General features: G+C 47.7%; 1 protein-coding gene across 1 annotated transcript in view; it reads left to right on the plus strand.

The window, feature by feature from the left end:
* Positions 1-37: 37 nt before the first annotated feature.
* Positions 38-14,240, plus strand: part of LDLRAD4 (low density lipoprotein receptor class A domain containing 4) — a 319,552-nt gene continuing 305,349 nt past the window's right edge. Inside the window, exon 1 of the mRNA XM_014446773.2 lies at positions 38-121. The gene's annotated coding sequence lies outside the window, so the exon portion shown is untranslated. The remainder of the gene's footprint in view (positions 122-14,240) is intronic.

Below are 14,240 nucleotides of genomic sequence, written 5' to 3' on the forward strand. Positions count from 1 at the left end.
ACTGGGCACCCTCCCCACCCTGGCGAGCGGCTGGGACACGAATGCCCGAAGTCTGCGAGGCAGTGTCTCCGGTGGGCACGGAGGCCACCCCGGTTGTGGGGACGGGGGTGCTTTGCTGAAGGTACACTGCCGACCCCCACCCCGTTTTCTATTTCCCGGTTCCCCGGCGCGGCTTGTCCTGCGGTTGCAGGACTTAATTCTGCACCAGGAGGCCGGCGTCAGCGGGAGGGTGGCCGCTCAAACTGAGGTCTTGGCTCCCTTGGGCCTCCGGGTCGGGGGACTGGAGGTCAGAGCGAAGCGGGAACATTGTGCAGGACCTTGCGGGGGAGTTTGCGGAAAGAAAAGGAGGCGGGAGCCGGCATTGCTATGGACCCTGGGACCTGCAGCCCCGGCGCCCCGCAGCCTCACGCCCCGGCACCCGGCATCCTGCGCCCCACGCCCGGCAAACCCTAGGACCTGCCTCTCCCGGCGCTGACCCGGGTTCCCCCGCGCGCGTTGACGTCGGTCGCGGGGCCGCCCGGAGCTCCCGGCATTGGCTGGGAAGTCGATTGTCTCGGGCGGCTGCTGTTACACTGAGGTTGGGTCTCCGAGCTCTGGAGGAAGCAGGCAGGCGTGTGTTGAATTTCTCTCTGACCCTCACGGTGGAATGAACAGGAAGCGACGAGCACCCAGCCCAGGCCCGGCACTTGCCTTTGTTGTGGGGTCAGCCTGCACAGCGGTGAGGAGGCTCCCCGGTGCCCCTGTCCGGTGGGCCGCCCAGGGTGGGGTTGGGGGCGCGCCCTGCAAGTACGCTGCTGGAAGACAGTGGGCTGGCTCTACTCAGGTTAATTCGCTATGGTGGCAGAGAGGACATTTGCTTGTTTTTAAACTTTTTTTTTTTTAAATTGGAAAAGGAGGAGGCTTCCCAACGTGGCGGATTTTCTGGAGGACGACATGGGCGCGTTGTGGGTGGGTGGCACCTGGAGAAGGCGCACGGGTCAGTGCCCCGTTTCCTGGGTTTGCTGGCAGGGCACCGCGCTGCTTGTCTAGACTGCAAGAAACTCTTTATCGCAAGTAGGGCTTCCTCGCTCCTCCTACCCAGGCATAGGAATGACTGCTGAGTGGCAATGGCCACATAAACCGGCTTAATTTTTATTTTCTTCAGTCTTTTAATTAGCTAGCATTGGATAAGTTTGATTTGCTTCTTTTCTCTTCCTTTGTGTCCCATCTATTCCCTTCTTTTTCTCTCTTATATTTTTGGCAACTTCTTGTCCCTGGACCTCTCCACTTATAGTTCAGTGCTCCTTTCTAAATGTTAAATGTGATTGTGATATTGATTGATGACCTACTGTGTGCTTGGCATTGTGGGATGCAAGGTGAAATAAGTTGTAAAGAGTGTTGATTCAGAGAGCTACCGTTAGTAAGTTTCTTGCAGTGGAGGTGGGTAGAGATGGTGAACAGCTTTGGCTCTTAAAAATATCTGGGTACTGTGACTGGCATGGAGGTTGGTGCCTTCCCTCAGGACTAGGGCTGGGAAACTGCTCTTTAAGATGGCCCTTTCCTCTTGTCTGGCTAGCCAAGGAAGGTATTCTCCCATTTGTATTTCCTCTGGAGCTTCAGGACTGAGTATTGAATTACAGGAAAGATTCTGTAGAGTCTGCACCGAGAAGCTGTCATTGCACAAGCCGTGTTTTGCATTTTGCATATGCGTATTTAGTCTTTTCTGCTATTTATATTGAGTTTACTGTCATCAGTACATCTGCCTTTATATTCTGCAGAATTCTCTCGGAACACATTCTTTATGTTTAGTAAAGGATCATAATGTCAAATTTGAGTCATTACATAGACAAATGAGTAGATCAGAATATTACCCATGCACATTTATGGATTACAATATTTGGTTTCCTATCAACCCTTGAATGCAGAGCAGTACCTTTTAAAAATGGGAGAAATTCTTCATGATCTTTGGAAGCTTAATTCTTTTGAGAGCTTCCTGTTACTATTGACATTTGAACACACTGTTAGGAATTAGGTGCCAATCTGTAAATGCTAGTAAGGGATTTGTTGTAATGGAGTTGTAGCGGCATTCCTCTCTTGATTTAAAATATCCCTCTACGTTTCCAACATTCTGCTGTTGCCCCTGGAAGAATTTGCCCTCATTGGCCATGGTTCTAGTTTGTGTAGGTTTGTATTTATGATGAAGAGGACTATTCCCAGTAGGCTTTGGGGGCTGTCTCTTGAATCCTTTTAGGGCCTTGGTTTGCATGACCACAACCTTGCAGAGGAACCCAGCAGTGCCAGCTGCTTATTTGGGGATTTTGTGCCAATTTGTTGGATTCAAAGTCCACCTTCACAGCCCCCCCCCCCCCACCTCCGAGTATATACATACATAGACAAATATTTATTTTCCCCCAACTGCTGTCAGTGTCCTAAGAATAGTTTAGTTGCCTGGCGCACTGAGAGTAAGGGCCCATCTGTAGAGATGTTTTCCGTTTGGGACTGTGCTGTGGTCTTGGTTGACTTCGCAGCTCTGCAGAGCAGCCTTACAGTTCATGGACGCAGAGTTTTATCTGGGCCTCTGGAGGGGCAACTGCCAGCCGGACAGGGGAATGGGGAGGTGAGAGTGACTTTTGCTCTCTGAAGGTCGTTTCTGGGCTGCTGCCAAGGAGAGACCACCAAGCTCTGTCTGGGTCCCTTTGCACTGCCCAGCATGCAGTCAGCCCAGCATTCAGTCACCCTACGGTCTGGGCAGGAGGTGGTTGCTCTGTGTCACCCTGTAAAACCCAAGCACTTGGAGGACTCAGGGCAGGGACACTTGTGACTGACTGGTTAGATCAGTGGTTCTCAACCTTCTGGCCCTTTAAATACAGTTCCTCATGTTGTGACCCAACCATAAAATTATTTTCGTTGCTACTTCATAACTGTAATGTTGCTACTGTTATGAATCGTAATGTAAATATCTGATATGCAGGATGGTCTTAGGCGATCCCTGTGAAAGGGTCGTTCGACCGCCAAAGGGGTCGCGACCCACAGGTTGAGAACCGCTGGGTTAGATCTTTCTGGTAGCCCTCATCATGTTTTTTCCCCCCTCATCTTTCTTCTGAATCTCGGCTTAGGGAGACTCTCTGATGTGTCTGTCCTTTTGGGTGAGAGTTAGAGAAAACTCAAGGAGCGATAGCTATAAAAGATTATTCCATGTTAACCTGGAAAATTTTTAGAAATGCTTATTAACACACTTTATATAGGCACATGGCTATTTATATGTGAACAGTAGCAAAATAGCTAAGTAGTCCCAAATTGCCCTTTCCTCCCTTCTTCCTCCTCCTCCCTTCCACCTTCCATTCCTCCTTTCCTTTTTTTAGGTCTCAGAGAACTCGCCTGGAAGCCATTATTATCTGATGTCAAAGTGACTTTCTGCTACATGGGATTTGTTAGTCTACAATTACACCTTGACCTATATTATGGATGTTCATGGAAGGTGAATCTTAAGTTTTAAAATAGGAATGTAAAGCTTCTGCCTACTATTTGAAAATTTAGGCCACAAGACCTGCCATTTTTTAGGGAGTTTTTTTTTTTTTTTTTTGTCTGGCATTACTTGCTTCACTGTTAAGCCTGTAAGGGAAATAGCCAAGCACCTATACTATTAATTGGATTTATATTTCCACTTAATATTATCTTTTTCTCTATCATAGGAGGACTTGAAAATAATATCTATGCTGTGTCATATCCAGGTGATTTAAGTATGGATTGCTTTTCTTTGAATTCCCACTAAAAAATGGTACTTTGGCCTTTTCAGCTGTTTTTGTGAGGACTTTTCTTCCCACCAAGCTTGTTTTCCAGATAGGTCTTGGAAATTACTAAGAACATAGCTATAAGTTCTCCCTCGATTGGCAGCTGAGAGCTTTCCCGGACAAAAATAAGGCTGCACAGTGCCAAATGGTTGACTTTTCTAGAATAAAAACTCTAAAGGGTATGCAAAAAGTCCTCTGGTTAATATATTGGCATTCCCAGAACCCACTAAAACTCCGGCAGCCTGCCAGACACCACTTAATGAGGATGCAGAATGTCTGGCTCAAATCCCCATGAGCAGACGGGGGTAGGAGCTCATGTCCACACCCTTTATTAATTTTTAATGACTGTACTTTTGTTTTTCAGATTTTGTTCTGTTACCCCCCCCCCCCCCATCATGACTGACCCCCACCACACCCCTCTCCCCATCCATTTATTTATTCATTTACTTGGCATTGGAAAAATGTTGAGACTTTTAAGGTTAAGAATCCTGCTGAGGGATCATTTCTGTTTGCATGGGTTCTTTTGTTGTTGTTTTTCTTTCTTTTCCTTCCTTTTTTTTTTTTTGGAAGGGGAAGAAAGAAAAGGAACAGAAAAGGAGATAACTTTAAAAATGATGTTTTATTGTGTGCTGGAAAAGAGAAGCATTTATGAAACTTTAAGTTTGTCAGACACTTTATATGACAGTGCAAGTTGCCGCTTGCCAAGCTCCAGACAGATTGCTAATGTTACATGACAGGGATAAATAAATTACCGCTGTCTGCAACGCGCTTGCACTGCAAACGCACTCTGCAGCCAGTGGCGGCCCAGGCGGTGCGCACCCGGGGAGCCTGGCTGTTGGCTGTGCAGCTGCAGGGAAGGCCTCTGCCTACTGCTTACAATTCTGTGACTTGGTTCGGAAGTGAAAAGGGTGTGTCCCTCGCTGTATTTTTGGTAGTGCTTCGGGGCAGCAGAATCCACGTAGCAGCTCTGTGTCCTTAGTTTTGCTGGTGGCTTTGCCCCCTTACCCTGCCCCCCCCCCCTTCTTCCTCCTCATCAGGGCATATGGCACCTAGTCTTCCTCGCAGGGACCTGCTCCAAGAAACTAAACTTTGCTCTTAGATGGACCTGCTCTGGCCCGATGGTTTCTCAGAGCCAAGTTTCAAGCTGTTTACAGTTGCGTTCTTTCTGCAGGTGCAGACATTGAGAACAAATTGTCTGAGATAAGTGTGGTGCTGCCCTGGGCGGGGGCTGGGTGGCACTCCTGGGCATAATGTACTTTCATCTCTGGCAATTTGGATAGTCAGCTGGCAGAGTGACAGGTGTAATGAACTTAATGGTCTTGCTCTGGTTGTTAGTGGACACACTGCTCATATTACAAAGCCACCTCCTAAACTGGGCCCCTGCCAAATGACTTGCTCTTCTCTTCGCAGACTGGATGCAGGACCTGGACTACTCGAGTGACGTTAAGAGCAGGAATTGGGTGGGTGTGAGCAACATCTGTGTGCCCTCATCCACATGATCCCTAAGTGGATCTAGAATTTCTTTTCAAAGTACGATTGTTCTATCCAGTTTGCAAGAAGGCTCCATCCCATTCACCCACCCCTGGCCAGCCATCCTTCCATGTGAGGTGCGGCAGAGGCCTTCTGTGTAAGTGGGTGGACGCCTTGCTTCTGGGGTTTGCAGAATGGCAGGCTTCCTGCTGTGCCTTGTTGGTTCCTTTGCAGGGCCACCATCCTCCAGAGATGGGCTGGGCTCCTGGCCACTGGTGGAGGTATGGCCAGGGATTATTTTCATTGGCCCTCAAGAGTTGGGGAGGGACTTTTCATAATAAAATCTCACTGCTTCTGGAAGGCAAGAGCGGAGAGCCCATAGCTTGAATCCAGGCTGTTTTCAGAAGGGCTCCTGGACCTCTGACGCCCCCCCTCCCCGACCCGTCTTCCACCAGGCACTTGGTCAGAGAATACTAGCAGTGATTCCAAGCACTTGCATATCACTAACTGTGCCAGACTGTTCTTAGGGCTGCACGCACATTAACTGATTTAATCCTCACAGCAGCCTTATGACCTAGGTACGGCTTCCATCCCCAGTTTGCTGGAAGGCAGCTGGAAGCCCTGAAATTGCCCAGAGTCACAGCTCTTGTAAATAAAGGGTGGAGTCTGATGCAGCCCAGGCAGTGTCCCCCTGGGGCCTGGGTCTTCCTCAGGGACCCCTTACCAGCTGGCTGGAGGGGGACAGTGGCACTTCTCTCTCCTTGTCCCCATACAGTTCCAGTGACGCTATCCAGCCAACAAGCCCCTTCCTTCTTGCTGCCTTGACTGTGGCTCTGGTTTCTACTCCCCTTACTTTCCTTCCCCATTCTTATTTCTAACTCTTGCTCTCTGTTCCTATGTTGCCTATGGCAAGAACCTCAGTTTTGGTAATCGAGCTGTTGGTGGCTTTGTTTGGCCACATCAGCCTCCAGTTCCTTGGAAGAAGGTGGTATTCTGCAGTGTTTCTTGCAAACGACGTCTGTTAGTCTTCTGTGAGTGTCAGAGCATTAGGACCTGTTTCCTGGCTGGTGAACTGAGGCTTGTGGGTCTGGGGGTGAGGATGGACTGGATGAGGCCTCCTCCCGTTGTCCATTCACTCAGAAGGATCCAGCTTGTTCCAGTACTTGGAACATTTTTGTTTCCCTTTGCTTCTCACATATGAGGGAAAAAAAAAGAGAAAAAATAACAGTCTTTAAGATTCTCTGTTTTGCTCCATGGGGGCCATAAATTAACCACACATAACATCTGAAGAGTAATAAAAAATATTAAACAGTTATTGTACACATTTCACCTCTTGTGAAATATTGTCCATCTTGGACAAATCTAAGTGTTTGAGATTATAGAACCTAAAGTGAGTTCCCAGGAGATGCAGCTTTTTGGGGTCTGGCAGGACAGCGTTTCAGCGCTTTGCAAAAACTTCCCCAGGCTGTAGGGGTGGAACGGAGATGGAGCCTATCATAGCCTCTGAGCTCGGCCAGGTGGCTGGAATGGTAATGTCCTTCGTATAAATATCTATTACTGTGCCCACACATTGTGAGGATTTCTGATCCTTTGTCACATTTGATCCTTACAGCCCCCTGGGATGGGGTTGGACATGTGTTCTCTTTGCAGTTGAGGTAAGGCAGGCCTCTGGAAGTTCCTGTTCTGGCCTGTGCTCTGTCCTCCAGTCTCCACAGCACTGAGCATCCATATTTTATGTGGCGTGCCCCAGACTGTATCTTAGTCCTCAGCACCAGGGTGAAGCCACTCCCATACCTCCTGTGGAGCAGGTGTGAGTACAGCCAGTCAGGGACAGATGTGGGGGCCCAGGGCATGCTGCTGGTCCAGTGCTCTGCCCTTGTTTTCCAAACCTGACTTTTCCATGGAGTCTTTCAGGCCTGGCTGAACCCAGTGTCACCAGTCCTGTATCTGAAATCCTCCCCCCCCACCCCCCCCGAATATATACTTATTGAAGATAATCAGGAAAATATAAAACAAAGGAGAAAATAAAAATGACCAAAATTATGGTTTGCTACATTTAGAGATGACCTCTGTTAACAGTTCAGTAGATTCTTCCAGGTGTATTTATTGGTTAATTATAAAATCATGTGAAAAAATTACGTACTTTTTTAAAACAGCATTTCATCATAAAATTTTTTCATGTAATTTAAATATTCTCCAATATAGCTTACTCTATAGTTATATTGTTATTTTTAAAAGACCTGCTTTGGGACATTGAAGCTTTTACCAGTTTTCTCTATTATAAATAACACTAGAGGCCCAGTGCACGAAATTTGTGCGCTGTGGGGGGGTCCCCTCAGCCTGGCCTGCACCCTCCCTTGGGGTGGGGAGCGGACCTAAGCCGTCAGTTGGACATCCTTAGCACTGTCGTGAGCCTGGCTTCTGGCTGAGCGGTGCTCCCCCTGTGGGAGCGCACTGACTACCAGGGGGCAGCTCCTGCATTGAGCGTCTGCCCTCTGGTGGTCATTGCTCGTCTAGCGACCGGTTATTCCGCTGTTTGGTTGATTTGCATATTAGCCTTTTATTATATAGAACTACCTTGAACTTAAGCATATCCTCTGGTGAGGGTTTTTTAAAAATATATATCTTATTGATTTTTTACAGAGAGGAAGGGAGAGGGATGGGGAGCTAGAAACATGGATGAGAAACATCGACCAGCTGCCTCCTGCACAATCCCCACTGGGGATGTGCCTGCAACCAAGGTACATGCCCTTGACCCGAATCGAACCTGGGACCCTTCAGTCCACAGGCCGACGCTCTATCCACTGAACCAAACCGGTCAGGGCGAGGATTTTTATTTATTTATTACTTTCATAGAGAGAGGGGAAAGTGGAGACACACACACACACACACACGCACACACACGGAGAGAGAGAGAAACATCAATGTGAGAGAACATGGATTGGTTACCTTCTGTACATGCCCCAACTGGGGGTTGAATGTGCAACCTAGCGTGTACCCTGACTGGGAATTGAACATGCAACTTTTTGGTATACAGAATAATGCTCCAACCAACAGAGCCACACCAGCCAGGGCTACATTGAATGTTTGATGACATCCTTTGAATAGATTTCTAAGAGGGAAGTTGCGGGGGGGGTCTAAGAACTTTGAGAGGTTCCTCCAAAAGTATTACCAGGTTACTTTTCAGAAAGGATGGCACACTTTACACTCTAGATATGAGGATGGCTGTACCCTTGGCAGTGCTGAATATTATTATGAAAAAACCTTTGCAAATTTGTCAGTAAAATGGTATGATATTTAAATTTTCCTTCCCAGTTTTTTTGATGTAAAAATCTGGGTTTATGTCATCTGGGTCATAGGTGAACAGTTTTGCTGTTTGTGAGAATTTTGTTATGGGCAAATGCAATGATGTTATAGTAGATGATCTCATCAGGAGGGATAAGACCTTTGTGCTATTTTAAATTTAAATTAAATTCTACTCAGACAAGTTAAGGTCACGAAACAGTCTAATGATATATTTTTAAATGAAAGTACAGGATTTCATGGCCAAGGACTGCACCTGGTCTTTTCCCACTATGCTAACCCTTCCTCACAGGGGCATCTTGGACTCACAATAGAGGGATGAGGGCCAGGAGAGGGAGTGGATTCAGCATCCAGTTGCTTAAAATGCTGTGTGACGTCTTGTTCAGTCACCTCTCTCCATTTTAAATGTCCGCTTTTTGAGATTAAACTTTCCCCTAGCCTTGTACCCAAGGATGGCGACATAAAATCCATTCCCCTAATGTTTCACTTGATGGTTGTTGATGCTCAACACTTAATGCTGGTGCCCACTGTTGCCTCTTCTTCACTCCTTCCCTCTACAGATTTGGTAGAGTTTTCTGCTTCTGGCCAAGGCCTGAGCCCTTTCAGAGTCACATGCAGCTATTAACAGTGTCTGGCCTCCTAAGCTGGTTACTTCTGAAGCTTGAGAGAAAGGAAAAATCACTTTAGTTGGTTGCCATTATCTAAAGGTAGGTCAGTTTTGTGTTTTTCAAAGGCAGCCTTTTCAGTTGAAAGGTTGGGACTGGTTGGAGGGGAGTCCACTTACAATGCTGGTTGGAGGGAGCAAGATGTAACACCCCCATTTTCGGGGCTAGTCCCCATTAGCTTGTTCTATTCACATGCATCTATACGCATCCACTTGTTCAGCAGGTGTGGGTGCTCAGGGGTGCATGCTGGGAGTGTGCACCGTCTGTGGCATGGCCCGGTGAGCAGTGTGCAGGGTCTCTGGGGCCCTGGTGGGCACTGTTCTGCCTCTGTGCTCAGGCGAGTCCCTGCACTCCAGGCACAGATGGTGGGGAGCTCCGCTTGAGCAGTTGGGCTTGGCCCACATCTCTCCCTTCCTGGCCACACAGTGTACCACACTCTGCATTCCCAGGTGCAAACCTACCTTATTTGTGGCTGGCGGTGCCAACGGTGCCAAGGACTAGAAGATGGAGTGTGCAGTGGTTCAGTGGGGGGAGGGCCAGCTGGTGGCCATGCAGGTGGTCTGGCCAGCAAGGGTTGGACATGGTCTTCAGGGGAGCAGCCTGTGCAGGGTCCCTTGCTGGGGTGGGTGGGAGGTTCCCAGGGGAGTTACATGCTAACGATGTTATGGAACGGGTTTCTGGAACATTTGCTCAGTGCACTTTGGGTGACTGAAAAATACCGCTCGTGTCCTTTTCCCCTGTTTGCTGTTGGCTGATGGGTGCAGGACTGACAGACTTATGTTTAATTTGACCTTGCTGGATTTGGCTTGTGCCTTCAGCAGAATGATAAAATGCCAGAATGCTTTTCTAGTAGGGACAGAAGGCCTTTTCGGACATAAGGCGTGCATGATTTCAAGGGTGGAGGTAATGTTTATAGTTGAATGGCTCTATTGAACATTTGTTTCTCTGCTACTTTGGCTGTTAATATAAATATTACATCCTTATAGAACGCAGTTTCCATCCTATTGGTGTTTAAATATGAGATTCAAAATCTTTTACTTCTAAACTAGAGGTCCTGAGATTAAACATTTTTTCATCTGAAGAGTAATGTAAAAATAATAGACAGTTATTGTACACGTAGAGTTACAAGTACATAATTTATGTAGTAAATTTAGACCAGAGAAATCATGATATTTGTTTTCTGACAAAGTTGGACAGTAAATGGAGTAGGAGTACCCTGGCCAGTGTAGCTCAGTTGGTTGGGTTTCATCCCATGCACTGAAGGGTTGCTGGTTCGATTCCCATTGGGGGCACATATCTGGGTGGCTGGCTTGATCCCCAGTGGGGGGCGTGCAGGAGGCAGCTAATCGATGTATGTTTCTCTCTCTCTTCCCTCCTCCCTTCCTCTCTCTCTAAAAAATCAATTAAAAATCGTTAAAAAAATTAAAATGGAGTGGGAGCATTAGTTATTTAATGGAACTCTTAGTGCTTTACTTTGTAATATGAATCCTTCCTCTTTCACTGTGGTAACCTGTTTTATATATTGGAATTTAAAAATCAGGCATGCCTAAGCAATGGCTCCCTTTCTGGCATCTGCCATGGAGCAGACTGTGCCACTGGACCCACCCGAAAAAGCGGCAGGCCTGGGAGGCAGCCGCCTGCAGCAACTTGCTGTCCCCAGTGTGTGTGGAAGGATCTGAGCAGATGTCCTGTCTCCTGGTTTTGAGGAAGGTTTTGCCATAAGGGCTTTTCTTTTTTCGCCTGCCACTCCTAATTGTGTCTTCTGGGTTCTTGTCCAGCCATGTCCTGGAAGGCTGTTTGTGGAAAGTCAGTTTGCCCTTCTCTAAAACAACTAATTGCCCACCTGTTAGGTTTTGAAGAGGATTAAATAAGATCATGTATATGCACACCAGCTGGGAGAGGTCCAGTGCACTATCATAGCAAATACTCAATAAATGGCAATTATAAAGTCAAATAAGTATTTGTGAAGTGCCCGGCCAGCCTGGTGGTGTGGACACACAGCTCCTGCCCCCTGGGGACTTGGAGACCCAAGGAGAAGAAAGATTATGTGTACAGGAAGCAGCCAGAAAATAAGAGCGGGCAGTTTACTAGTATAATCAAGTCTCTGGTTAAGATTGGGAATCATCATTTATGCTATTAGGAAAGGCTCTGTACATGAAGAGTGAGGCCGCTGGGCCTAAAGGGCGGTGAGCTCTGATGGCCTCACTCGTTCCCTCCCTTCCCTTTCCTTCTGCTCCACATTCTTAACGAGCACTGACGGCCAGGCACTGCCCCTGTCCCCACCCAGCTGCTGCACGGGCGATGGCCTCCCTGGGGAGGTATAAGGGCTGGGGAGCTAGGAAGACTTCCCTGTCTACTCTGGTCCATCAAGGGAGACTTCACGGACAGATTGGCTTTGGGCTGAGACTTGGTGAAAGAACAGAGTTTTGCCAGGTGGACAACAGGAGAGGGTGTTCTCCATCGGTGACTTCCAGAGAGCTGTGTGCACTGGGGTCTAGAAGACAAATTCTGGAGCTTTTAATTTCTATGCATAATGTGTAGGATGCACTATTACTCTAATACATGTATGTAATTTATAAATAAATACACGGCGTTCCCAAAAACATGTATATACACTTTTAACGGCTGATAGCTCAATTGATGTTTCTTTCTTTTCTGCCAGAGTAAGTTTTGAACAAAGGAAATTCATCCTAAAATGCTACTGGAAGTGTGAAAAGGCAGTTGAAGTACAAATATTGTCTTTATAATTATTCAAAGTGTGTATACATTTTTTTGGGGACCCCCCAAAATGTATATGCACTTTAACAGCTGACAACTCACTTAATTTTTACTCCTTTTCAGGTTTAACTGATTTGAATAATGAGTGAAACCAGACTAAACTTTGAACAAAGAAAATTTATCCACTAGACTTTTTTATGGGGATACATAAAATATAAAGTTTATAGTACAAAACTGGCAACAGTTGATGAATTGAGGGTGCACAAATACCAAACAAAATTATTCTTGATGTTTGCGATTTCATTGCTTCTTGTTATCAGCAGTGCCTGGACCAGAATGGTTATCGGTTTGAAAACAGGCATTGACAAAAAAAATTATTCATTTGTGTAGATTCTTTTAAAATTTGGAAATGACCTGTATGTTAATAAACACTGACTTTATAATCATTCAAAGTGTGTATACGTTTTTTTGGAACGCCCTATATACATGACCCATGTGTGTGTGTTCACACTTTTGCTCATAGGAGTATATGATTTGAAAAATTGGGGGACCGCTCTAGCTGGTTTGGCTCAGTGGATAGACTGTCGGCCTGTGGACTAAAGGGTCCCAGGTTCGATTCCAGCCAAGGACACATGCCTGGGTTGTGGGCTCGATTGCCCCCCCCCGAGTAGGGGGCGGGCAGGAGGCAGCCAATCAATGATTCTCTCTCATCATTGATGTTTCTATCTCGCTATCCCTCTCCCTTCCTCTCTGAAATTAATTTAAAAAAATTGGGGGACCATTGGGGCCATGGGAACACGTGTTCAGAATAGGGGTGAGAGGGAGCAGCCTTAAGGGTGAGGAGGGGGCTGCTTATTTCACTTTGTCTAAGTGATGCATATAGTTCCTGCAATTTAGAACCCTGTGCCCTACCCCAGGGACAGGAAACCGGCCTCTGCATCCGAGATAATGATGGAGACAGAGGCCAGGTGTCTGCTGGCTTTTCCTGGTTTGGACACCACTATCAAGGGCTTAGGTATCGTTCAATAGTTAAGGTGGCAAATAAAGTGCTTTCTGATCTCCTTGGGCCATTGGTTCATGTGATCAATAGGGTAAATAGGCAGTTGCAGCAGTGAGTTTGGAGGCCGGCTTCCGCTCCATGGCCCCACCTCTGAGGAAGGCACCTGCCCTGAGGGACAGTGCTGATGAGATGCTCTCCTCCCTCTGTTAAGAGGGAGCTTGTCTTCTGCACCAGTTCGAATACACCCTCTGCTGTTGGATAACAGGGTGCTGTGATCTCTTAGCTTCCTTGGCTTGTTCACCGAGGAGAGAAGATGGCAAGATGTCAGCGGGCCCTTCTGGCTTGTTCTTAGGGTTGACAGAGGGGAACGGCGAGCAGAGCCCAGCAAAGAATCTACGGCTGCTTCTGAGAGCTGGCTAAAGAACTGAGCCCTTCCCTCCCCCGTGCCCACCCCCCTGTATTTGAAATACTCTATTTGCCGTCGTTTCTGGTGCAGTTTTATGGCAACTTTCTCTAGGCACGCGTGTTTGGGTACTTGGTCTCCCTACCTCAGGGCTGGCCTGCCAAGGAAAGCTGCGGGGGAGGGATGGCCAGGCTCAGAGTTGCCCTTCAGTGGGGCCTGTCAGGGAACCAGGCACCTTCTACCCACATCTGGAGAGCTTAGAGGCAGAATTCTGTTGCATGTATTGGATTTGGTTATATATTTACATAGAGGATTTTGCCTCTGAACTCGGAACTCCAAACTCATATCTAACTGCCTAGTGGGCATCTCCAGTGTCTAGTGTGCATCTCCTGATCCCCCACCTCCCCCACTGCCCCCTTGGTTCCTCCACACCTCCACCTCACTGTCCCATCTCAGTAACTGCATTCCCGCTGGCCCAGTGATGCAGGCCACACATCTTGGAGGTCTCCTTGACTCAGGCCATCTACAAATCCTGTCGGTTCTGTCTTCAAAGTCTGCCCCATATCTGGTCACTACCGCTAGCAGCTCAGTGTGTCCCTTCTCCCGGCTCATGCTCTCCGCCTACCTCCTAGGGTAGTCTCAGCCCCGCCATTCCAGTGATCGCTCTGCTCCTCTGCCAGGCAGAGGGGCCAGTAGCCCCGCACGTCTATCCCCTCCCTTCATTCAGGCCTTGGTCAGGAGTCTCTCCCAGGGAGGCCATCCCTGACCATGGGCCCTGCCCAGACCCGGTCCCGGTTTTCTCCGGCTGTTCCACAAGTGCGGGTTGTTACCTTTCCCACTGGAAAGTAAGTGCAGGAGACAGGTGTGTAGCCCAGGGACCACAGCCACGTGACAGAAGGCAGGCAGCACTG

The sequence above is a fragment of the Myotis lucifugus genome, unplaced genomic scaffold (assembly GCF_000147115.1).
Source record: "Myotis lucifugus unplaced genomic scaffold, Myoluc2.0 scaffold_572, whole genome shotgun sequence".
NCBI classification, from domain to species: domain Eukaryota; kingdom Metazoa; phylum Chordata; class Mammalia; order Chiroptera; family Vespertilionidae; genus Myotis; species Myotis lucifugus.